This window comes from Xyrauchen texanus, chromosome 27, assembly GCF_025860055.1.
Source record: "Xyrauchen texanus isolate HMW12.3.18 chromosome 27, RBS_HiC_50CHRs, whole genome shotgun sequence".
NCBI lineage: Eukaryota > Metazoa > Chordata > Actinopteri > Cypriniformes > Catostomidae > Xyrauchen > Xyrauchen texanus.
The window spans coordinates 26,339,675-26,364,962 of NC_068302.1; the positions used below are offsets into that span (position 1 = coordinate 26,339,675).

The window sequence follows — 25,288 nt, forward strand, 5'->3', positions numbered from 1 at the left end:
AAAGCTACAATAACTAAGATAACCACTCTGTTAAATTGTAGTGAGTAGAACAGCATCTCAGAATGCACAACACATCGAAGCTTGAGGTGGATGGACTATAACAGCTGAAGAACACATTGGGCACTTTATTAGGACCATAGTATTCCTTATAAAGTGCACTGTGAGAGATAGACAAACAGACAGATAGACAGACAGATGACTGAAAGACAGACAGACAGACAGATAGATAGATGTTTCAGTGTAAATCATTTTGTAAAATAGACTTAGTCAAAAAATATTATTGTAAATGAGTATTATGGCTTGTTTGCATTCGTGTTCTTCTCACAGGATGCCTTGTATCAAAGTTAGGAAAACTAAGAGAGTATTTCCTGCCGATGTGTTGGAAATGATACATATGCAATCATTAGAAATATTTGAAAACAATCTCAGAGTATAAAATGTGTAAGCATATTTAACTTAAATTAGACATAATGCCTTATTTAGCACATAACAACTGTCCCGGGGTAGTGTTACAATTGTGCCTGTATTGGGATAGTTGCACCAAAAGCTTCACTTGTCATCATACACCAATTGAACAAATTAGGACAATGTATGCTGGTTTTTGCCTTTTTTTTTAAGAAGACAGATAAAGGTATCTCATGTGAAATAATGGCATGTTTATTCTGCTCTGTATTTGTGCAGTACATAGCAAAGTGTTGCAACTGTACAGTCTACCTTATTGGCAGAGGTGGAAAGTGAGTAGGCTACACCTTCATCACAGCTTTAGCTATTTTTCTGACATAACTAAACGTGACTGGAATTTTTGTATTATTTTTTCAGTTCTACAATACATTTCGCATCGTTTACAAATACATTTTGTATGCATGAATAGCATTTTTTTTTGCTGAAATATGATACATTTTCTGCTAGGTGATGGATAACCCTGGGTTATTTACTAATTAAAATAGAGAAAAACACAGAAAGATTAGGGCTAGCAACACAGGACTGGCCAGGCAGCATGTTCAATTCAAATTCAAACCTCTCAATAGTAGCCTACTCATATAGGAGTATCTTGGAAATGAGATACTAGACCCATTAAGGCTGCCCTGTATGCCATCTTGATAGGTTGAGTACAGTCCTTATTGAAGTCAATGGGATTTTTAACTCCAAACCCCTAGGTACATGCCTGCAGATGTAACTGACCCCAATCTTGTCCCACCAGCACTTCAATATCTCTCTCCACCCAACTGTTTACCATGAATAAGAACTCTAACGGTGCCATGGAGTCATTAACAAGTTCCAGATTAGTACCCGCTCCAACTGTCTCTGATTCATGAATTACAACCCTTTGTAACATTAGTAGCAAGGATATTGCCACATATTCATGATTAAGGGGGACCAAATTTAATGATTTAATAATCAACCATGGAAAAACCCCATTTCAGTAAACCCCTATTATTAATATTATAGGGGACATGTCCCCCTTAATGTCTATAGTGATTACGGCCCTGACTGATAGCACATTCTAATAGATGTATGGAGCAATTATTTTATTAGGCAAATAATTGACATGGCCAACACACAATCTTTTGAACATCTTTTTAGCAAGTCTGCATCTTAAGCAGTAATGCAGCCCACTGTGTTTCCTTAGCATATGTGTGTGTTTGTGTGGGCTCCTGGGTGTGTATTTCCTCTATATCTGTGAAGTAATTAAGATGTCAGCCCTGAGGTTGCATTTTTCATCATTTGAATGCCCCCCTACATGACTGGTCCCTGCTGTGCCCAGCCATGTTCAGCACACATCACCCACCTGAACACAGCTGCTTTCTACAGTGAGTGTGCTTACAAAGAGAGATGTGCTTGATTGGTGGGTTGCTAGGCATCTACAACATACATATTTGTGAATCCTTTTGTTGTGATTGAGGTGTGTGAGTGTTTGACAAGACTATTTCAGAGAAATATTGGTATTTAAATGTATGTGTCCTATAAAATATACATTTACAGTGTTAGCTAGTTTAACTACTTTTCTAGAGACACATGTCCTATTCTCACACTCAGTTTAGTAAGACAAAATAGTCCTCATGTATTTTCATAGTAACCCCTTTTTTACTTTTAGCAAGTAACTGGAACAAAGGAAGCTTTTCATGTTTTCAAGGAAACACATTGAAAAGAAAGCAGGTAGCCTAAAATGTGGTAACATGTAAATTACCTGTTTTATTAAAGTGACAGATATTATGTAAGAATTAAACTGAATCAGTTATACTTACAAAATACATTTTTAAAGGAATAGTTCACCCAAAAATTTAAATTCTGTCACGATTTACTCACCCAGATGTCATTCAGTACTTACATGACTTTCTCTCTATCGTGAAACACAAAATTATATAATATTTGCCATTTATTTTCCTTGTATGGAAGAAAAGATGCGATGATGAATAATGACTGATGCTAAAATTCTGTCTGCCTTTTGTGTTCCATGGAATAAAGAAAGTCACACAGGTTTAAAAGAATATGAAGGTGAGTAAATTCAGAATACATTTTTCAGTGAACTGTTCATTTAATGGACAGATCACATAGCATTGACTACAGCAAGTGACTGGAACAAACATGTTTTCAACTCACAAAAAAGGACCAAAAACCACGGGGTACAATGATACTTTTAAATAGCTCTTGGGGGTAAAAACTGCACATTTTCAGTTATGACAACTGAGGTAAAGTATATATATATATATATATATATATATATATATATATATATATATATATATATATTTTTTTTTTTAATTTTATTTTTTATTTTTTAAATTTTTTTTTTTTTGCCAAAGACCGTTTTGGGTTAAAATGTTCCTGTTATGTTCACTACACCAGTACTGCTGTCTGGCCCGTACTGTCATTCCCGTACTCGCCGTGAAGTGGCGCAAAACGCGAGCTCCAGATGCCAATGGAGTGGGAACCGCGCTGTCATATGGTACCGTCGCCGATGCTCGAGACAGGGCTGAGGCTTGAGGAGGCTTTGAGACTCAACGGAGGCAAATGTGACGTGCTTTTGCTATCACAACCGAACCTCGACTTGGAGTAACTCAGCTGTGCGTTTGCACCTTTTGCCTTGTGAGCGACGCTGAATGCACAGGAACAATGGGAATGGTCAGAGGTTGCGATGAGGACGCCAAATGCCATGTCGCACACATGTCCTACCTAACATACGAATCCAGGCTCAACGCAGGTTATTGATTATGCTTGCGGTGTTCCGGGGTCCGACCGGGTGCCAGACATTTCAGCAGCAGCCGAGAGTCCAGCGAGGTGGATGCTGCACGGAGACGCGCCCCCTGAATCCCTAAACTGAGTGAGTATGAGCCCTTCAGCAGCATCTCTGTATACGTGTATCATTGGAATTATGGAACAAGATCATTTTCAGAAATGCTGTATTAAACGCATATCAGAATGTATAACATAGCATAATCATTTGCTAGTGGAGGTGGGGAGAATATTCGTCCTGTTTATAAGAGATTAATAGCGCGTTTCATACAAGTCAGACGACACGTGTGCAACAGCCTCAATGTAGCCGCATTACCCTTTGTGATTCGACGCTTAATTAAACGATTTATAAGCAGAGCTTTAGGATCTGGCACGCTCCCACTCAGCGGAAACGAGCACTGTTTGGTAGAAGAATTAATACCGTGAATTATAGAATGAATTAACAGAGCAGCGACATGACAGCCGGTCATTTATTTGTTTTTGCCCTTCAATTAAAAAGGATTTCGATGGAAACCTCTTGCTGTCTGTTGTGGGAGCTGGCCCCGAGGACGCGCCTGCACTGCGCGTGCATTTCCACTTTGATCTTGCCAGATTATTTCCTGAGTGCACTGGTGATTGGCGGGACAATACCCACGGGAGCAACGAATTACTCTAGCTGAATAAGAGGTCGACCGCTGCGGGACATAACAAATCAATGCATTCGGATACCCCCCCACCCCCACCCCCCGGTTAACCTGTTGACGCGTGTCTGCTGAAACCGCCGCAGTCCAAACGAACTGGTTTCTTAGAGGTTCTTGCGACAGACACTCACTGAGCACTTTATTAGGAACAGTATGGTCCTAATAAAGTGCCCAATGTGGTCTTCTGCTGTTGTAGTTCATCCGTCTCAAGGTTCGAAATTGTTGTGCATTCTGAGATGCTATTCTGCTCACTACAATTCTACAGAGTGGTTATCTGAGTTACTGTAGCCTTACTGTCAACTTGAACCAGTCTGCCCATTCCCACAAGGCATTTTGGTCTGCAGAACTGCCACTCACTAGATGTTTTCTAGGGACTGTTGTGCATGAAAATCTCAGGACATCAGCAGTTACAGAAATACTCAAACCAGTCTGTCTGGCACCAACAATCATGCCACAGTCAAAATCACTGAGATACATTTTCTTTTTACCCATTCTGATGGTTGATGTGAACATTAACTGAAGCTCCTGACCTGTATCTGAATGATTTTATGCATTGCACTGCTGTTAAATGATTGGCTGATTAATTGCATGAATAAGTAGGTGTACAGGTGTTCCTATTAAAGTGTTCAGTGAGTGTATGTGTGCATTATAGAAGCAGTAGGCTTTTTGAAAATGTTGATGTGTAATTTATGCACGGGACAAGTTAATGTTTAGGGTTTAATAAAAATATAGTGTTTCAAAAGTATAGCCAGAAGATGTAAATATTATATATTTTGACATGATTTTAGTGTGATAAAATTACTTACTCACCTTATCTTTGTTAACTTCAATATTACAACTTAGTTGTCATGAGGACGTAACATCAGTAAACCCTGTAATCCCGGTAAGCGATTTAATCACACTAATATCATGTTAACACATAAAATGTTTACATCTTGTTGCTATACTTTTGACACAGTGGGTATTTTAACATTTATGGACTGGCCCCATTCACTTCCATTGCAAGTGCCTTAATTTGATTTAAAAAAAACAGCAACAACAACAACAGATGATTCTATTTCTTTGTGTGTGGTAATCATTCGTTTAAACTGCTGTCATTTGAGCCTAACCTGTAATGAACCCAGAACACTCCTTTAAACACACAGGACAGGTTGTTTTATTGTCATCTTTGCACAGCATTCGAGCCTAGATAAAACACACAATTAAAGTACATACACTAAATATAGCACAGATGACCGAACAAGCCCCAGTATATCTCGCTAATAAGTGTCGAGAGAATGCTTGTCAGTTCTGGCTCACAGTGTGTGATGATTCCCCACTCATCACCTGTCAGTGCATACACTTAAAAGCAGACAGATTTAGGTTTTGAGGGTACCATACATGCATCTGATTCATTGAGTGGCTGCAGTGAATCAGACCATTGGGGCCAAGCTGCTCAATCACATAAGCTTCCTGTTGACTGGTTGAGACTGGAACAGATATGGTGTCCCCAACCATGAGCAGCAGAGAATCAAGAAGAAAAGTCTGTACAGTCCAATCAATGAACGAGAAAAGCCTACATTGGATCACATTCTTTGAAATAACTGTTTCTTCCAGATGGTTCCTTTAAAAAAAATTAAATTATAGGGCTGCACTCTATCCTAAAGTTAATTTAAATACAGTCAGTAAATATAAATAGAGAAATATACAAATTTCAATAAAATGTTTAATTTAACATAAATGTTCTCACAAGTAGTTTCAAACCCTTCCCATTTTTTGGAAGCTGTGTGTACTGTGGGTCTCTTTGTCCAAAGCCTGTTTTTGATTATGTTTTAGTTTGATTAGCTTTTTTTGTTTCAATGTTTTTTTTTTTCAAGTATAACCACGTTTTTCTTCAAAAAGTAAATAGTTTGATTTACGCCATTTTCCATTGCCTGGTTTTAAGAGAAAGCAGACGGGGTTGGTCAAAAAGACACAAAAAAGCCTTGCTGATCTTTTTCATGGACGAAGGAAGCGGAAAACAATGAAACAGACCAAACAAATCAGGATATCAATAACATTTCTATCTTCAGAATGACATCAGTCAAACAAATTCTAACCCTTAAAGGGATAGTTTCTTAAAAAATGAAAATTCTGTCATTATTTACTCTCATTTTGTTTCAAAACATGTATGACGTTCCTTGTTCCGTCAAACATGAAAGTAGATACATGAAACACGAAAGAAACCTCAGTCACCATTCACTTTCATTGTATGGGAAAGAGCTACATACATTTTTCATAATCTCTCCTCATGTGTTCCACTGAAGAAGGAAAGTCTCACAGGATTGGAACGACATGTCTGGGTGAATGATCCCTTTAAAAATGCAGTGCATGAAAGTCATCCTCTGCACTGGAAACATTTTACGTGAATCGCACGCCTCATTTTGTCACATCTGAAATGTGTTTCCCCTGTACTAAAGTTCCTCAGCCTCTTGCTTATCCTGTGGTTGCCTACAGAGTGAACAAAGACTGCAGATTTTGAGAGGTTTGCATCCTAGATTTTCTGTTGGTCTGTGACGGTGTGATAAGTCCCTGCAAGCAGACATCCATTAAACTCGAGGCTCTAGTGATGATACTGTGAAATGCAGAGGAGTTCCTTCTCTCAGGCTTATCGTGCAGATGAGTGGTCATAGCTCCAGACTCTCTTAAAGCACAGGAGGCAACTTACAGCCTATATCTGTTAGGGATGTGCATGAGTAATTGATTAAGCAAGTAATCGTACTGTACCAGCTAGTCGACTAATAAAAACACAACTCGAATGTCACAAATTGATTTTTCTTTTTGCATTTGCCTGCCGTGAGAAACGCTGAATTAATAATTGAGCTAATACATTTAATGAATAGTACATTTAATACTTTTAATGAATAGTAACATTAACATATTTAGTAAAGATCAAATGCCATAAAAATGTTTTTATACTACTACACTTTACACAAGTTTTGTGCTTGTTACATAATATTATTTAGTATGTATAGTATCTGAATAGAGATGCTGGGCTTGTTTCTCCACTCACATGGCCTGACCTTTGTACTTGTTTATTGTATTTTCTGACTGTTTTACAATTGACACTCATATGCCAGCTTTACAGGTCACATACAGAGGTCACACAACAAATATCTGATGGACTGTTGTCAAATTTCCATCATGGTCTATTTTTATCCTTCATATTATTTTACACTTCCTGATACATATATATATATATATATATATATATATATATATATATATATATATATATATATATATATATATATATATATATATATATATATATATATATATTTGATATTATCTCTATAAATATATACTGTCAGCACTGCTTTTTGTTCATTACATTTTTTCTAAAAAAGAAGCAGCATAGTTTAAGTTATTCTGAAACCATTCTTGGTAACATTTGTAAATAAAATTAAATATACATTTCACGTATGTGCTATATTTGTTATTATTAACTTACATTTTAAATTATGAGTCATCGATTGCTCCTTTTTTGTGGGTTAGAGCACTTGACTAGAAAATGACTACAAAATTTGTCTGATTTGAATGTTTTAGAACTGCAGTATTTAAATCATGTACACTCACTTGAGAAGAAACTTGTATTATATAACCAAATTAAAGCTGTTTTACTTTACATGGAGCGGGTAGCCTCATAGGGGCTGACATGCTGAGATCACTTGACCAAATACTTCTCACTTTATCTTGGTAAACCCTGTTATTGAACACATTATCTGGCATGGTTAAGGCCGTAACCACCATCGACATTGAGGGAGACACATCCCACACCCAATATTCAGATTAGTGGTTGATCAATGGGATTTTCAATGGCCAATTCATAAACTTTTACATTTGTTTAAAAATTCAACATTAAAACCCCATAATGATCGACCACTAATCTACTGTATATATTGGTATATATTTGCTGCTTTAATGTAGCAGTCAGAAGTTATTTAAATATGTAACAAAATAAATTCATGTAAAAAATATTTTAGACGTCATATCGAACGTATTATATTTGAAAGTAAAATAATTGTATTTCAGATGGACTGGATAATAAAGTAGCTCAGCAGCACATCAGCAATAGAAGAGAGCATCTGTTTACTGTTAGCGCTGTGTGACGCAGTACAACGGATGTTTCAAGACAGCTTCATTGATTATAAAGGGATCTATTCACTTTTGACGTGATGGACGCACCACTCCAGTCTGCTTTTGACTAGGTGTCTTTGTATAAGTGAAAGAGGAAGATTACGATTTTTCATAACATATCCCCACAGGCTCTTACAGAGAGGTCAGAGGGTTCTTGTCTGCTCTTGACAAAGATCATAAGGACAGGAATCCCTGCTGACCCTACAGTCTGTTTTTTCAGTCATTACATTTTGGTCTACAGTTCAGCACTGGAGGCTATTTATCACTTTAGAAATGTGTCCCTATAGTTCCTGTATACTAATACTGTATTTTAATATATTTTAATGTTTTTTTTAAACGACAAATGGAGTTCTCTTTTGCTTTTTAAGCAGTTTCTACAACTTTCAACAATTGTTTTTCCTAAGATGAATAGTAGTGTTATTTAGGAGAGATGTACAGTCAGGCTGTGTAAACTCAGACTGATAGTAGGAAATTATTCCTGATATATTATTTGGGCGCCTTCTATTCATAGCACAAGATGCACAGTATGAGATACACAACTGAATTCACTCCAGCAACTCAATTGCACCGGGGCTGTTATTTCCTGTAACCCATTTAGACAAACTCTACAAATGTAGTTTTCGTAAGTAGAGTTATGTTGCTCTAAGAAACAGTAAATAGGTGTTTTGTGTCCTTTTTTTTACAGAGTTGAATTTGCATGAGAACTGGAGAGATTTTGAATATCATTTTAAAATGATTTTTCTGGATTAGTCTAGAACTTTAGATGTAAAGAAGAGAGATACGTTGTCATCATGTGTAGGCTGATTTTTTGTCTTTTGATGATCAAAAGTGGATTGCTTTGCAGTTGTTAAGATTCTGAGTGGTTTGTATCACATTGATATGAGGTTGCTAGGGCCTTATGGGTGGTTGTTTGATGGGTACTATGGTGTTGCTAGGTGATTGCTAAGCCCAAACCAAAAGAGCCCATGCCCAAGTCTCTGTGACATTCTGGTCCCTATAGATATGACTTGGGGCCATGCTTCAATGTAAGTCAAGGGGGGGTTTTCTTGGCCTGTTTTATTTTTTGTCAGGCAAAAATTACAAGATTATCAGGAGACAAGCACTTAAAGCAAAAAAATAAAAGCACATCTCCTCTCTCCCTCACCTCTCCCATGTATGTAGCACAAGCGGTGTGGAACTTACACAAGTTTCATATGTGGGTTAGAGGTTTGTTCAAATTGCTAATTTTAAACATGAACAATAAGAAAAGCAATAGCCTTAGCAAGCCTCACCTATAATTTAAGATCATTACATTTGTTGTCTGAAGTGAGTTGTGGTACTGTTTGCTGTTAGTGTTGTAATAGCATAGAAATAGTAAAATTTTATCAGTAAGTATTGTAATAGTTACAATTTAGCAGTTGTGTGATGTGCTGGGTGGTTTGCAAAGATGTGTTTATCTTAAACCCAAGACAAGATGACAGAGAACACTCTGTTTTACTACCAGTTTCTCTCTAATAAATCATTAAACATGTTTCACGAAGACATAAACAGCCACACTGCTAAGAGACCACTTAAAGGGATATTTTACCAAAAAATGAAAATAAGGTCATTGTTTAATCCCCCTCATGTTCTTCCAGTGAGAACAAAATTAGATGCTAGGCAGAATTACAGCCTTAAGTCACCTGTTACTTTCATTGTATCGAAAAAAAGATGAATGAAAGTGAATGGTGACTCAGGCTAACATTCTGCATAACATCTCCTTTTTTATTCCATGGAAGTAAGTTATTTCATGGAAGATGACGGAATTTTCATTTTTGGGTGAACTATCCCTTTAAACCTCAGTTTCTCTGTGATTTTGTTCAAATATAATTGTTTTCATCATTTATGTTGTTAATTGGCTCTCATATCGTCTTGTAGTCTTTCCCCCATTCATTTTGCTGATGTTGAACGGACAGAAAGAGAGGCAAGAAGGAAGAAAAGAGAGGGGGAGGAGACGAGAGAGAGTCATGTCTCGGGGGTTTGGGGGGACGTGCCAGTTTCTCTCTGACTGAAATCTAGGGCTTCACAGTAATTAAAACGTGCCATTCCTCAATCTACTCTTTCTCGATTCCTTACTTCCTTACACACAGAAATGCTCTCTGTCTTTCTTTTTCTTTCTCTTGGGAAGTAATTTACTTGAAAAAAGAAGCTGGTGTTTAAAATAGAGATGGAAATCTGCAATTGTTATGTGATCTGATTCCTTCAAAGTTCCACTCCAAACACATATGTAATAATGAAGAGCAAAATAGAGAACCCCCTCCCAAAAAGGAGTATTTTTCATGAGCTTGTGACCATATTTTCTGGAGTTTAGACATACTGATGCTACGGGGGTAATTTAAGGGGGACCTGTAAGCTTTTGATGCTTGAAGCATTTGTAGTTGCAAACATTAACCACAAGGGAGCAGAGTTTAAGCATTGAATTATAGAGCTAGAAGCAGTGCATGCTGGGTGGATGCAGGGGATCAAGGTTTGGCTGGTTTGCTTCTGCTGGTAGGCTACATGCCATAAATAGCACATTATGCTGAAAAAGTTAAAATAACTCTGGACAGTGGTTCCACATGTTTGAAATGAGCTTTCTTAACTTAAAACTACTATGTAATCTCAACACAAACATTTGTGTAGAAGAGCCTAGTTGAATTGGGTAAACCCAACAAAACTAGGTGTGTCAGTGTAACTCTCTTTTAAATCTCTTTTATTTCTTTAAGTACTAACTAGTCAATGTAAGCATGTTAAAACATGCTGGTTGGAAGCACTACAGAGAGTAGTTTAGTTACTATGCTATGGTTAGCACAGCATTTTCTCAATGAAGTGAGTAATCAATTTTATGTGAGACATCTTCCTGTCTTTATTGTTAGCTCAAGCTCCACTCCTCACCATAATGGTAGCTTAATCTCTTCTAAATCATTGGAAAGCTGTTCCTCAATTTGGGGCCGCCACTGAAAATGCCTGATCACCCTTAGACTTTAACCAATTATTTAGCTCCATTCCATATTCTCATTTACAGGACCTGAAAGATCTCAGAGCAGAATGTGCATGAAGATCACAAATATATTGCAGGGTAAAAACATGCAAGGCCTTAAATCAAAAAGTGAAATCTGATATCTTTTTCCTGAACCAGTTAAAAATATTGCCACTGCATTTTGAACCATCTGCAGACATGCAAGGGAGGACTGAGGCAGGCCCACATACAAGGAATTACAGTAATCTAGCCTAGAAGTAACAAGGGCATGAAAAACAGTTACCAGATCTTTCCGTGAAAGAATCAGGTTATTTAGAAATGGGCCTAAGGTGGAATAAGCTTCTTTTAACAACGGCACTAACTTGCTTATCAAAAAGCATTTCAGAATCGAAAATTACACCAAGGTTCTTAACATTGTTATGCAAGTTAGAAGATAAAGGACCTAACTGGTTACCAATGCTCGAGATGCATAACAGAGAGCCAAATGCAATCAATTCAGTTTTATTTTCATTACATTGAAGGAAATTATGTGACATCCAACACTTTATATCCTCAAGACAGGAAAATAGGTTAGGTAATGAACTGCTATTGGTAGACTTAACAGGGAAATAGAGTTGTGAATTGTCAGCATAACAGCATAACATACAATATGAAATATTGTATTTTTGAATGATAGAACCAAGAGGAAGCATATACAGAGAAAAGAGTAGGGGACCCAATATGGAACCCTGTGGAACACCATATGTAAGGGGTGCAGAGGATGAAGAAAAACCACCAATGCTGACAGACATAGTCCTCTCTTTGTGATAGGAGTCAAACCATTTTAACACCAGCCCTTTGATACCGACAACAAACACAAGGCGATTTAAGAGGATATGGTGATCTATGGTGTCAAATGCTGCACTTATATCTAATAAAATTAAAATGGCACCATTCCCAGAGTTGTGGGAAAATAAAATGTCATTTGTTACCTTAAGCAGTGCAGATTTTGTACCATGCAGTGCCCTGAAAACAGATTGAAATTTGTCAAATAAGTTAGAAGGAATAATGCCCCATTGTTAAAGATAGTGGGGTCAAGGTGGGGTTTTTTCAACAGGGACTGGACTAAAGCATGTTTAAAACTGGCAGGAACAACTCCATTACTCAGAAAGGAGTAGGAGTGGTGGTGCCATAGTGGGCTAAAGCACTAAACTGTTAAGCAGAATGATGTCGGTTCGATCCCCACAGCCACCACCATTGTGTCCTTGAGCAAGGCACTTAACTAGAGGTTGCTCCGCGGGGTTGTCCCTGTAATAAGTGCACTGTAAGTCGCTTTGGATAAAAGCATCTGCCAAATGCATAAATGTAAAATGTAAATGTAGAAAGCTATTTATTATAGCCAGCAAAATAGGAGCAATGGAAGTGAGAACATTTTTAAAAAGCTGTGAATGCAAGACATCCAAAGGATAGTTAGCAGGTTTCATTAAAGAAACTATTTCTAATAATTGAGACCAGGACACAGGGTGAAAATGATCAAATGAGTTAGGGGGCGGAGAAGGTTCCGAAGTATATGTAATAAAGGGCACAATATGTGATCTAATATCTTGTATTTTATCAACAAAGAATTTAAGGAAATCATCACAGGTATATATTTTTTACATAAATCCCAAATTGTTATAGTAGATGTTTCACAAGTGACTGACTTTCTTTTCTTTTAACAGTGTGAAAAAAACTTCAACTGACTTTGAGATTAATGGTAAAGTTATCAGATAGCTCTCTTTATTTACATTTAAACTATTTGGACTGTACATTAATGTTGGTTATTACACAGCTGATCAAATAAATAAATACATGAACATGAAGAAGAAAGTGATATGAGAGACATGAACCAACACAGCTATGTAGGAAATTGGTTGTCTGGGACAACAGTTAATTCTAGAAATATTTGACTGCAGAATGTTGCAATTAATCAGAATAAAGTATTCCAGATAGATCATAACTATATAGTGGCCTCATACCTATTGACATTTTTTGCACATTTTAACAACATTACTGTTACACATTCTTTGCCAGCTAAATTTATATTGTAGTCACAGAGTTGTATGTAGTTGTATATTGTAGTAATAGATTATGACTTCTGTTTGGAGCTCTCAAGACTGGAGGGGTTTTTATAATTCATTTGTTTTTTAATTAAAATTGTGTGCTGGACAGTAAGATGTGTCCCTAAATGCAACAGAATTCTCCAATTAAGTGTGAACAGGATGTTTTCCTTTTGCTTGTTCACATTAATCAAATATGAAGTGGTAATAATTTTAAGAGGGTATCCTAAATAATTGCTCAGCATTAGCTGATTTTCCCAATTAAACAGGATTCTGTCTTGCTTGAATGAGTTGGTTTTTCAGAAAGGCAAATTAATACGCCTGAGAGTAAAGACAGGGACTGTGTAACAGAGACAGGGCTCTGTTCCTTCCCAAGCAGCATCTAAATGTGTTATTACTCAGGAAACAAGCTCTTCACTATTTAATTAGCTCAGCAAAGACAAAATGTAGATTTAGCCACAAGCTCCTCACACATACCCAATTTAGTCCAGAAAGTGTACATTTTTTTCCTTGTTCGTCTCAGTCTGTCACTGTCACTTTCGAGCAGTGGCGGGCTATGCAGACTAGGCCTTTAGTGTGATTCATGCCATTAAGAAAATACAGTTTCACAATGAATAAGCCACCCTATGCCTTTGGGCATCATACATTATGTCGGCGCTAACTAATAATACCAATATACTTTTAAAAAATACGTCCACGCACGAAAGCCAGAATATGAAACGAAATGTAATGCTCAAACAAGCCTAATTTTAACTGCTTGACTGTTTTGTGAAATGGACGTCTCCCGAACAGTCTAAAATAGGTCTAAAATACCTGGACAAATCGAATAATATTTGCGATTTAAATGTTGCTTGCAACAAATTTCGTTTCGTCAGGGTACACATTATGCTGCGTTCCATTCAAGTTGGATATGGGATATTCCTACTTGATATCTCCAACCATAAATGCTTTCCATTCGCCGATATTCGGAACTGCAATGCTACCGTTAGCTTAGCAGGGGTTTGACTATCATTAGAGATGTCTCCTAGCAACCCAACTGATAAACAATGCTGCAGGTGTACGATTATCAAAAGAGATTATAATGTTTTATACTCCTGTTTCTGCAGGCGTTTGTTAAACAAACTTTAATATCATGTAATTTGGAAACAAACTCATTTACCAATATTACTTAAAAGTAATGTTAAACACTTACTTTGTTTATCTACCTGAGTGTCGACGTGTTTGTGTGACATCATGCACTTGCATCGAGTTGAGAATTCATGCACGAGCCTATAAGTTGTAATTCTGACTTAAAGATGCATCCATCGCACTTTTCGTAGTAGGAAGTTGTAAAATACGACTTTCCATGTTGAATGGAATGCAGCACTACTTTTCAAAACTTGATCCGAAACTGAATGCTCCAGCAGCCTAATTTACACACAGAAAACGACTCGGTTAGTAACGTAACCTCGGTTCCCTGAGAGGAGGGAACGAGTATTGCGTAAGTAGCTTACGCTACGGGAAAACTCAGTTTCTCGAGAAATATTGAAGTCTTTATGTAAAACGCATTGCAGCTGCACAGCAGACAGTAATGAGCGAGGCAGCTCGGTCATTGGCTGTGCTGCGGCAACTGCTCGAACCAATGACGGGGCGACTCTGAACACGCGACCAATGGGCGCTACCGCGTCAGCGCTCAGAGCCCGCCGAAATTAGCATAGCCAGGCTATATAATGGGCACCCCGTCATACGAAGTTCCTTTAGGTTCAATCGACTGAAACGAACTGACCAAGCACAAGCATGGCAGCTTACGCAATACTCGCTCCTCCTCTCAGGGAATCGAGGTTACGTTAGTAACCGAGTCGCTCCCTATCGAGAGGTCTCTCCTATTGCGTAAGTAGCTTACGCTATGGGAACACCATGTAAAATGCCGTGCGTGCTGACTTGGCTCTATAAAGCCAGAGGCAGATGCCTGAGCCTTAAAGCAAAGTGATTATTCCATGAGCCGCCAACGGCGAGCTACATAATGGGATAGTATAGAGCCCTTCCAAGGTGGTCCATGGTGGGCGCTCATAGTACAAACACAAGCACATATCTTATGTACTGAGTTTTCTATGTACTGATATGCATAAAAATCCTTTAAGTCAGTCAGAGACGGACCTTGTAAGGGAGGAGATAATGCTCAGCATATACATACTCCAGTCCATTCTACAGTCAGGCTGATAGAATGTTGGAATGCATTTTTCTATGTACTGGCATGCATAAAAAATCCTCTGAGTCGGTCAGAGACGGACCTTATAAGGGAGGAGATAATGCTCAGCGTATACATACTCCAGTCCATTCTACAGTCAGGCTGATAGAATGTTGGAATGCATTTTTTTCTATGTACTGATATGCATAAAAAATCCTCTAAGTCAGTCAGAGACGGACCTTATAAGGGAGGATATAATGCTCAGCATATACATTCTCCAGTCCATTCTACAGTCAGGCTGATAGAATGTTGGATTGCATCTTTCTATGTACTGATATGCATAAAAAATCCTCTAAGTCGGTCAGAGACGGATCTTATAAGGGAGGAGATAATGCTCAGCATATACATACTCCAGTCCATTCTACAGTCAGGCTGATAGAATGTTGGAATGCATTTTTTCTATGTCCTGATATGCATAAAAAATCCTCTAAGTCGGTCAGAGACGGACCTTATAAGGGAGGAGATAATGCTCAGCATATACATACTCTACAGTCAGGCTGATAGAATGTTGGAATGCAATGAGGGGACCTGTAGGTTATAAAACCTGATAAATGTCGAAGGCGAGGCCCAGCCCGCCGCCGCACAAATATCTTCAATGGGTATCCCACTCGACCAAGCCCACGAGGAGGCCATGCTCCTCGTAGAGTGAGCTCTGATGCCTAAGGGGCATTGAAGGCCCTTGGCTTCATAAGCTAGCGCTATAGCATCCACTATCCAGCGCGATATTCTTTGTTTGAGACTGCGAGACCTTTAGTGCGACCGCCAAAGCCTACGAATAATTGTTCCGTCTGTCTGAACAGGGCAGAACGCTCCAAATATACTCTGAGCGCCCTGACCGGCAGAGTAAATTAGCGCCGCTTCGCCTGCTGGGGACGATAGGCTGCCAGAGATATCACCTGTGCTCTGAAGGGTGTGGAGAGCACTTTAGGAATATACCCGTGCTTTGGCCTAAGGACAACTCTGCAGTCGTTAGGTCCAAATTCCAGGCAAGCAGCGCTTGATGACAGCACGAGCAGGTCGCCCACTCTCTTGACTGAGGCGAGTGCCAGCAAGAGCGCAGTTTTGAGCGAGAGCTGTTTAAGGTGCACGGTTCGGAGAGGTTCGAACGGGCACTCTTGAGTGCGCCCAGGACCGTGGGCCAGGTCCCAGATCTGCACCGAGGGGGCGAGGAGGGTTCATCCTCCTAGCCTCTTAGGAAACGTAATGATTAGGTCGCTTTTCCCTAATGAACGCCCTTTATCAGGATTGTGTGACGCCGCTATGGCAGCCACATAGACTTTGAGCATGGAGGGTGTGCGCCCGCCTCCAGCAGCTCTTGCAAAAAGGCGAGTACACTTGGTATCTCGCGATGATTTGGGGTTCAAGCTCTTGGTATCACACCAGTCACTGAACACTTTCCACTTTTGGGCATATAAGCCTGTAGAGGGTGCTCACGCCAGTGATGGTTCTCAAAACTCCACTGGGGAGGTTCTCGGAACCCGCTGAGGGGCCATGCATGGAGGGCCCACAGATCGGGCGGGATGAAGAATCATCCCGCTGGCCTGCCTGAGGAGGTCTAGCCTCAACGAATCGGCCATGGGGCAGATTGCATCATCTGCATCAGTTCTGGAAACCACGCTTGGTTGTTCCAGAGTGGGGCTACCAGGAGCACTGCACATCTCACTTCCCTGATCCGACTGATGACCTGAGGTAGCATCGCGATCGGGGAAAAGCATACAAGGGGCGGCTCGGCCAGACTTGGGCGAGCGCGTCCGTGCTCTTTGAGAAGAAAAGGGGCATTGCGCGTTTTCCTGGAGGCGAAGAGGTCGACCTCTGCCTCGCCAAAGTTTTGCCATAACCACTGAACCATCAGGGGGTGGAGAGACCATTCTCCTGGGAGAACCTTGTCTCTGGACAGCATGTCTGCTCCCTGGTTCAGGGCGCCTGGCACATGCGCTGCTCTCAGTGAGCGCAGGTGGTGTTGTGACCATAAGATGAGCTCCCTGGCCATAGAGTGCAGGGAGCTCGAGTCCACCCTGGCGATTTATATACGAAACTACCGTCATGTTGTCCGTTCGGACCAGGACATGTTCGTTTTTCAGGTACGGAAGCAGGGCTCTGAGAGCCAAGGCGACCGCTTTCATTTCCAGACAGTTTATATGTAGGCGCTTTTCCGGGTTTGACCAAAAGCTGGATACAGGCCTGCCCTCGTAAAGGGCCCCCCATCCTATTTTGGAGGCATCTGTCGTGATCATTTTTCTCCGCGTATTTACGCCCAGACTCAAGCCGGTTTGATACCAGTTGACGGCTTTCCAGGGCGTCAGGGCTTTTATACAGCCGTGATTCGCTCTGATCAAAAAGTGGCCCGAGCGCCACGCGTGAGTGGGGACAAGGCTCTTGAGCCAGCGCTGGAGAGGACGCATGTGCAACAATCCTAGCTGGAGTACCGCTGATGCCGAGGCCATGAGACCGAGCATTCTTTGAAATCGTTTGATGGGGCGCAGCGCTCGCTCTGAATGACGCTGCAAGGCGTCGAATAGAGAGCGCACGCTCTGATGAGAGGCACGCTGTCATCTGCACTGAGTCTAGCACTATTCCCAGAAAAGAGATATTCTGGCTGGGGGATAGCACGCTCTTTGCAAAATTGATTCTCAGACCCAGGCATTCTAGATGTCTGATAATCCAAGATCTGTGCGTCGTTAACTGACCCTCTGATTGTGCTATGATTAGCCAATCGTCGAGGTAATTCAGTATTCGCGACTCCCGCTGTCTCAGGGGAAAGTGCCGCATCCATACATTTCGTGAATGTACGGGGGCCAATGATAGGTCGAATGGTAGTACTGTGTACTGGTATGACTGTCCCTCGAAAGCAAATCTCAGAAAAGGCCTGTGATGAGGCGCTATCAGAATGTGAAAGTAAGCGTCTTTCAAATCCACTGATAGAAACCAATCCCCGGGCTGAACTTGCGCGAGGATATGTTTGGTTGTTAACATTCTGAACGAGCTGAATCATTAAAGCTTTGTTCAGATGTCTGAGATCTAGGATGGGGCGGAGGCCACCGCCCTTTTTCGACGAGAAAATAGCGGCTGTAAAAACCCGCCTCGCTCATAGAGGGAGGAACAGATTCTATAGCGCCTTCTCTATCAGTTTGAGCACCTCGGTGCGTAGAACATGTGACACATCTTTCCTCACTTTCGTCTCGACCACCGCTGAAAAGCGGGTGGTCTGCGAGCGAATTGAAGTGAGTAACCGTGTTTTATTATGTTCAAAACCCATTTTGGCATGTCAGGGATTTTTTCCCAGGCTTTTGCTCGCACAGATATGGGCTGAATGTTGGCTGGGGGCGTGTCGCAGTGACGTATGGGCCCCACCGGCAAATTGCCTTGTGCTAACACTGAGTTTACAGCTCCCAGAGGCGCAGGTGCGCGCTGAGCAGCCGTGTTGAGTGCCGAGTGCAGGGGTGCGTGTGAGATTACAGGCACGCACGCTATCTCCGTAATGCTCGCATCGTGAGCTGGAGAAATGTTTGAAACTGTATTGTTAGGGGTATAACAGTTATGACCCGGACCAGATATGGAGAAAGAAAACCAGGAGTCGAGAAATTCAATTAAAGAATCAAAATTTACTGAAGAATAGTTTGCAGTGAAATTGGTAGAGCCAGGGTAAAGTCTCACGAGGAGATCGAAAGCTAACTCGTACCTTACACAAAATCTTACATCAATTATACCATTTGCAAGGATGTACATTCCATTATTTTACTCCTGATTGGCTAAAAGAACATAAAGTCACAACATATAGATAGTTAAATGGCCTATCATTGTGCCCTTGAGCAAGGCACTAAACACCAAGTTGTTCCGGGGGGATTGTCCCTGTAATAAGTGCACTGTAAGTCGCTTTGGATAAAAGCGTCTGCCAAATGCATAAATGTAAATGTTCTTAAAGTTCATCAGCAAGGAACTCATCACCATCAACAAACAACAAACACTATCAACATTAATCAGCGCACTTGTCGTCCGCGCCCGAGATTTACGTCTGAAGTGACCTCGCAGATGGTCGCGGGGCGTCTTCGAGTCGGCCTGGTGTGCATCCCTGGTTCAAAACCTAGGTAGAAGGTCAAACGCACACACAAAACACTGACGAACGACAGTCCTTCTCTGGGCACAAGAGAGCCAGAGCACACATTATCAGGCCATTTAAACCAAAACAGAGAGATAAAATATTCACTCCTCGGGCAGAGGAGAGGGTTGAAATAACATACATTTCTTCACATCTGTGATGCTCGCGACATGAGCCAGAGAATTGTTTGAAACTGTATGGGCAGCGCTTATGGGTGGGGGTGCATATACTGTAGTAGGCACGCGCGCCACTTACATAAAGCCTCCCGCTCGCGGCGGGGTGTTTTTGGTCATGCATACAGTGTTTGTAACTGTGGGAGTGTGCACTTTAGTGTGGACACGTGACCCCTTAATGACACAGGCAGAAAATGTGCTAACACTGAGCTTACAGCTCTCAGAGGCGCGGGCGCGCGCTGAGCAGCTTTGTTGAGTGCAGGGGTGCGTGTGAGATTACAGGCACGTGCGCTATCTCCGTAATGCTCGCAGCAAGAGCCGGAGAAATGTTTGAAACGACAGTGTTTACGGGTGGGGGTGCATACATTGTAATAGGCACGCATGCCACTTCCATAAAGCTTCCCGCTCTTAGCGGGGAGTTTCTTGGCTTGCGCGTCGCATCTGTGATGCTCGCGGCGTGAGCCAGAGATCTGTTTGGAACTGTATGGGCAGCGCTTATGGGTGGGGGTGCATCTACTGTGGTAGGCACGCGCGCCACTTTCATACAGCCTCCCGCTAGCGGCGGGGTTTTTGGCCATGCAGTGTTTGTGTGTAGGGGTGCGTGCAGGACAGCAGGCACGTGCGCTACATTTATAGTATTTCCTGCTTTTACTGGGGAAGTGTTTATAACTGTGGGAACAGTGCTTGTGTGTAGTGGTGCATACATGACAATAGGCACACGATCAACATTTATAGGGCATCCAGCTCGAGCTGGGAAAGTATTCGGCACTATTTGGACAGTATTGATATGTGGGAGTGCGCACTTTAGTGTGGACACGTGACCCCTTGATTTCTGTGTGTTGCCGTGAAAACGGCGTTTGATTGCAGGTGAGCGAGTTCTGTGACTGGCCCATTGACTGCTGTACAGACATTTCCAGCTGCCTGTAAGGGGACTGGGTAATGTTTTACACGTTTTGCTCGCTGCAGTGAAGCGGTCAGCGAACTCTCTTACCGTGCTGGTGCCCGTGCTCATGCAGATAATGTGACGGTCCCTGTCAGGAAGAAGGCCTCTGCACGAGGCGCAGGTCGAAGGCATTTGGAACAACGCCTCGAATTTGCTCTTTTACTAAATACAAAAAGTGTCGCAAAGGCGAAACACTTGCAAAGTAGCTTAGTAAAAAGGATATAGTGATACGCGTCGGATGGCGTAGCAGAAGGCTTCGAGGCGGCTGAAGGCGCCGGCGTCCTCTTAGCAGTCCTGCTGTAGGCTTGTCAACGGCGGGCGAAAGACTCCAACAATCCGGAGGATCCAGCGAAGAGGAGGTCTTCGCTGAAGGAGGTTAAATCTAAAGGAACTCGTATGACGGGGTGCCCATTATATAGCCTGGCTATGCTAATTTCGGCGGGCTCTGAGCGCGCGAACGCGAGGCGTGCGCCCATTGGTCGCGCGTTCAGAGTCGCCCCGTCATTGGTTCGAGCAGTTGCCGCAGCACAGCCAATGACCGAGCTGCCTCGCTCATTACTGTCTGCTGTGCAGCTGCAATGCGTTTTACATAAAGACTTCAATATTTCTCAAGAAACTGAGTTTTCCCATAGCGTAAGCTACTTACGCAATAGGAGAGACCTCTCGATAGGGAACTCCTGATGTTGCTATAACAATGCAAAAATCACTTACCAATTTGCTTGAAGAGAAAATCAGTCCTCCTTTCTCGTTTAATAAATGAAGCAATCACATGGTCATGCAGAACATCTTGGGTGTTAAAATGCAATATAAATTCTGACTGGATAAACGTAAATTTTTCTCTATTTGTTTGTAGATTAATTAAGAGTGGAAAGTGATTAAAAATACACCTTAAAAAGGTGATTGTTAATGAAAGGATGAAAAATATTTATTTATTTGGCATGTTAGGTGTAACGATTGAGCAGCGAGGCAGACGAGGAGATGCGGATCCAAATGCAGTTTGACTTTATTAAATAAACGAGCAAGTAAACACAAAGGAACAACCCTCAATGGGGAAACAAAACATAAAACTGAAAACTAAACACGATGAAACAAAACAGAGAACTCAGGCAACAAAACAGGGAACTCAGGCAACAAAACAGGGAACTCAGGCAGGGAACACATACCAGGCTAACAACAAACAACGATAGACCGGGACTGAACAAAGAACCGGGGTATAAATACATGAACAAGGGACAAAGGGGCCAATGAACAAACAGAACTCAAACAAGATAACAAGATGATAAACAGAAGCAAATGGCAAATTAACGGGGGCAGGTGCAAACAATGAACGGTGAACACGAAAGCTAACAAGGAGACTATGGAACTAAACAAGGGACAAAAGGAGTTGAAAACTAAGGAGTTACAAAAGTGACAAAAATGATAAACAAAGGGCAACAGTGAAACAAGACAAGGTAATACATAACAGAGCCCCCCCTCTCAAAGGATCGGATTCCAGAAGATCCAGAAAAAAACCAAAGACAAAAAACCCACAGAAAACAAAATGATTGCACCGGGGGCAGACAGACAGACCAGGGGGGGCACAAGAGCAAGAAGGCAGACCAAGGGGCACAGAGGGCAGGCAGGAAGTCCAAGGGGGCACAAAGGGCAGGCAGGAAGTCCAAGAGGGGCAACGAGGGGAAATGAGACGGTCCACGAGGGCACAAAGGGAAATGAGACAGTCCACAGGGCCAATTAGGCAGTCCCTGGGGGCACAAAGGGACAGGTTTAGGGGGCCAGGGAGGTATCAACCGGGCAGGGACAGGTTTAGGAGGCCTGGGAGTTGACCACGGGATGTGGGTAGGCTTGGGGGACCTGGGTGGTGGCCGCAGGATAGGGGCCGGCGGAGCCGCGTGAGGCGGAGCCAAGGAGGACTTCGGAGGCGGAGCCGTAGAAGACTTGGGAGGCGGCGCCGAAGGAGGCGTAGGCTGGGCCGTGGGGGGCTTAGGAGGCGGAGCCGAGGGAGGCCCAGGAGGCGGAGCCGAGGGAGGCCCAGGAGGCAGGAAGGAACTAGGAGGCGTCGGAGACGAGGCTGAGGGAGGCTTCGGAGGCGGAGCCGGGAGGGGTGCCGGAGGCGAGGCTGAGGGAGGCTCTGGAGGCGGAGCCGAGGGTGGCTCTTGCGGCGGGGCCGAGGGAGGTGGCGCCGTAGGAGGTTCTTCAGGCGGTGAGCTGGAAGGCTTCGGAGGTGGAGCCGAGGAAGGTGGCACCGTAGGAGCCTCTAGTGGCGAGGCCCTAGGAGTCTCTGGAGGCGGAGCCGCGGGAGGCTGAGCCGTGGGAGGCGGAGCCGTAGGAGGCTCGGGAGGCGGAGCCATAAGAGGCTTGGGAGGCGGAGCCATAGGAGGCTCGGGAGGCCCGAGGGGCGGAGCCCTGGAAGGCTCGAGAGACTTGTGGGGTGGAGCCCTGGGAGGCTCGAGGGGCTTGAGTGGCGGAGCCCTGGAAGGCTCGAGAGACTTGAGTGAACGGGGAGCCGCACAACAGTAAGGTCACCTTCAGGAAGTTGCGGAGAGTCCAGCCGCGTGATGCCGGCGGCAGCCGCTCCTTCAGCCAGCCACTCAGGTTGTCCCTGAAGAAGACCACAAGGGAGGTGTTCGGGAAGTCCGCAACAGCTGCAAGTTCTAGGAAGTCGCGGACGTGGGCCTCAATCGGACGGTCCTCTTGCCTCAGGCAGAGCAGGTGGTATCTGGCGCGTAAAACCGCTGGATCCATGGTTTGGTTCTATCGTTCTGTAATGATTGAGCAGCGAGGCAGACGAGGAGATGCGGATCCAAATGCAGTTTGACTTTATTAACTAAACGAGCAAGTAAACACAAAGGAACAACCCTCAATGGGGAAACAAAACATAAAACTGAAAACTAAACACAATGAAACAAAACAGAGAACTCAGGCAACAAAACAGGAAACTCAGGCAGGGAACACATACCAGGCTAACAACAAACAACGATAGACCAGGACTGAACAAAGAACCAGGGTATAAATACATGAACAAGGGACAAAGGGGCCAATGAACAAACAGAACTCAAACAAGATAACAAGATGATAAACAGAAGCAAATGGCAAATTAACGGGGGCAGGTGCAAACAATGAACGGTGAACACGAAAGCTAACAAGTAGACTATGGAACTAAACAAGGGACAAAAGTGAAATCTAAGGAGTTACAAAAGTGACAAAAATGATAAACAAAGGGCAACGGTGAAACAAGACAAGGTAATACATAACATTAGGCCAGCAGAGAAGGCTTTGCTGACCCTGTAAATTCGCCACTGCTTTCGAGAGATGGCAAATCATTGCCTCTCTCCTCTTGGGTTGTTCTAATGGTTGAGGTGTACTTGAACTGAATGGGTTTTTTCCAACACCTAGTGAGCTGCCTCTGGAGGCAGTACTTTAAGACATGATAGACTCTTTTTTAAGATTTTTATGCTCCCGACATAAAGGCTGTTCCGAAAGGTGGGTATCTTAATTATGGTGCCTCTTAAGATATAAGACCATATCACCCTGCAACTCTTGCCTGGTTGCCCACTAATGCTAAGCTGGGTTGAGCCTGGCCAGTACCTGGATGGGAGACCTCCTGGGGAAAACTAAGGTTGCTGCTGGAAGAGGTATTAGGGAAGCCTGCAGGGGGTTCTCACCCTTTGGTCTGTGTGGGTCCTAATGCCCCAGTATTGTGATGGGGACACTAGATTAAATGACACTGGATTAAATGTTAAACTGAGGTCCTGACTCTCAGAGGTCATTAAAAATCCCAGGGCACTTCTTGAAAAGTGTAGGGGTGTATCCTGGTGTCCTAGCCAAATCCCCCCCATTGGCCCTTATCTATCATGGCCTCCTAATAATCCCCATCCCTAAATTGGCAACATCACTCTACTCTTCTCTCCATCAACAGCTGGTTCGTGGGAGCGTATTATCATCCAGGTGGATCCTGCGCACTGGAACCACCAGTGGTTGAGGAAATTCCCCCATGGAGAGTGCCTCCAAAAGTGCTATATAAATGTTATAATATATTATTATTATCCCAGAATGCAACGTGATGAGCACGGTGGAAAAATAAGAGAGACATTTTTTTATTATAAATATACTTATATACTATAAATAAAAGAGTTTAATATGTATGAAAACATGCTGTTTACCACAAACCTGTGTGTGTGCTATGCATATTTATGCTCATTAGAGTATTGCGTTGTACCTCTCGCATTAACAGTGTTCCAAATTGGTCTCTTATGAGGCTCCATTTCAGTTAGGATCCTGCCATAGAAGATAGCTGCCTGTGTAGGCAGGAGACGGTGATACGTTTGATACGCTCAATACGTTTTGGAACAGACCCAATGAGTGAGGGGACAGAAAATTAAGAGAGAGGGAGTGGTATATTCACACTGAGAGAATCAAGAAGTGGACTGATGGCTTGAAAAATCTAGAGTTTACTTTACTGCCTGACAAATCTAAACAAAGAGCAAAAGCAAAAGACGCAAAAGTGTAAAAATGTCCTCTAACATTTAGTCTCGCAACATTATTGTAATACGAGAGGGAATAATAGGTCAATTTGGCTCTCATCTTATGAAACTGATATGAGTGGGGTGAAGTGCCAGTAATTTATTAGCGCGTGATTGCAAGTGGTGTTAGCATTGTGCTATCAGGGCTCTAATCATAGCAGTACTGTACTCTTACTAATGTGGGAAACATTGGCAGCAAAAA

General features: G+C 42.4%; 1 protein-coding gene across 2 annotated transcripts in view; it reads left to right on the forward strand.

Moving 5' to 3' along the window:
• The first annotated feature begins 2,933 nt into the window (after positions 1-2,933).
• si:dkey-70p6.1 (uncharacterized protein LOC570575 homolog) overlaps positions 2,934-25,288 on the forward strand; it is a 59,382-nt gene continuing 37,027 nt past the window's right edge. For both annotated transcript variants that reach the window (XM_052094715.1, XM_052094716.1), the window contains exon 1: positions 2,934-3,322. The gene's annotated coding sequence lies outside the window, so the exon portion shown is untranslated. The remainder of the gene's footprint in view (positions 3,323-25,288) is intronic.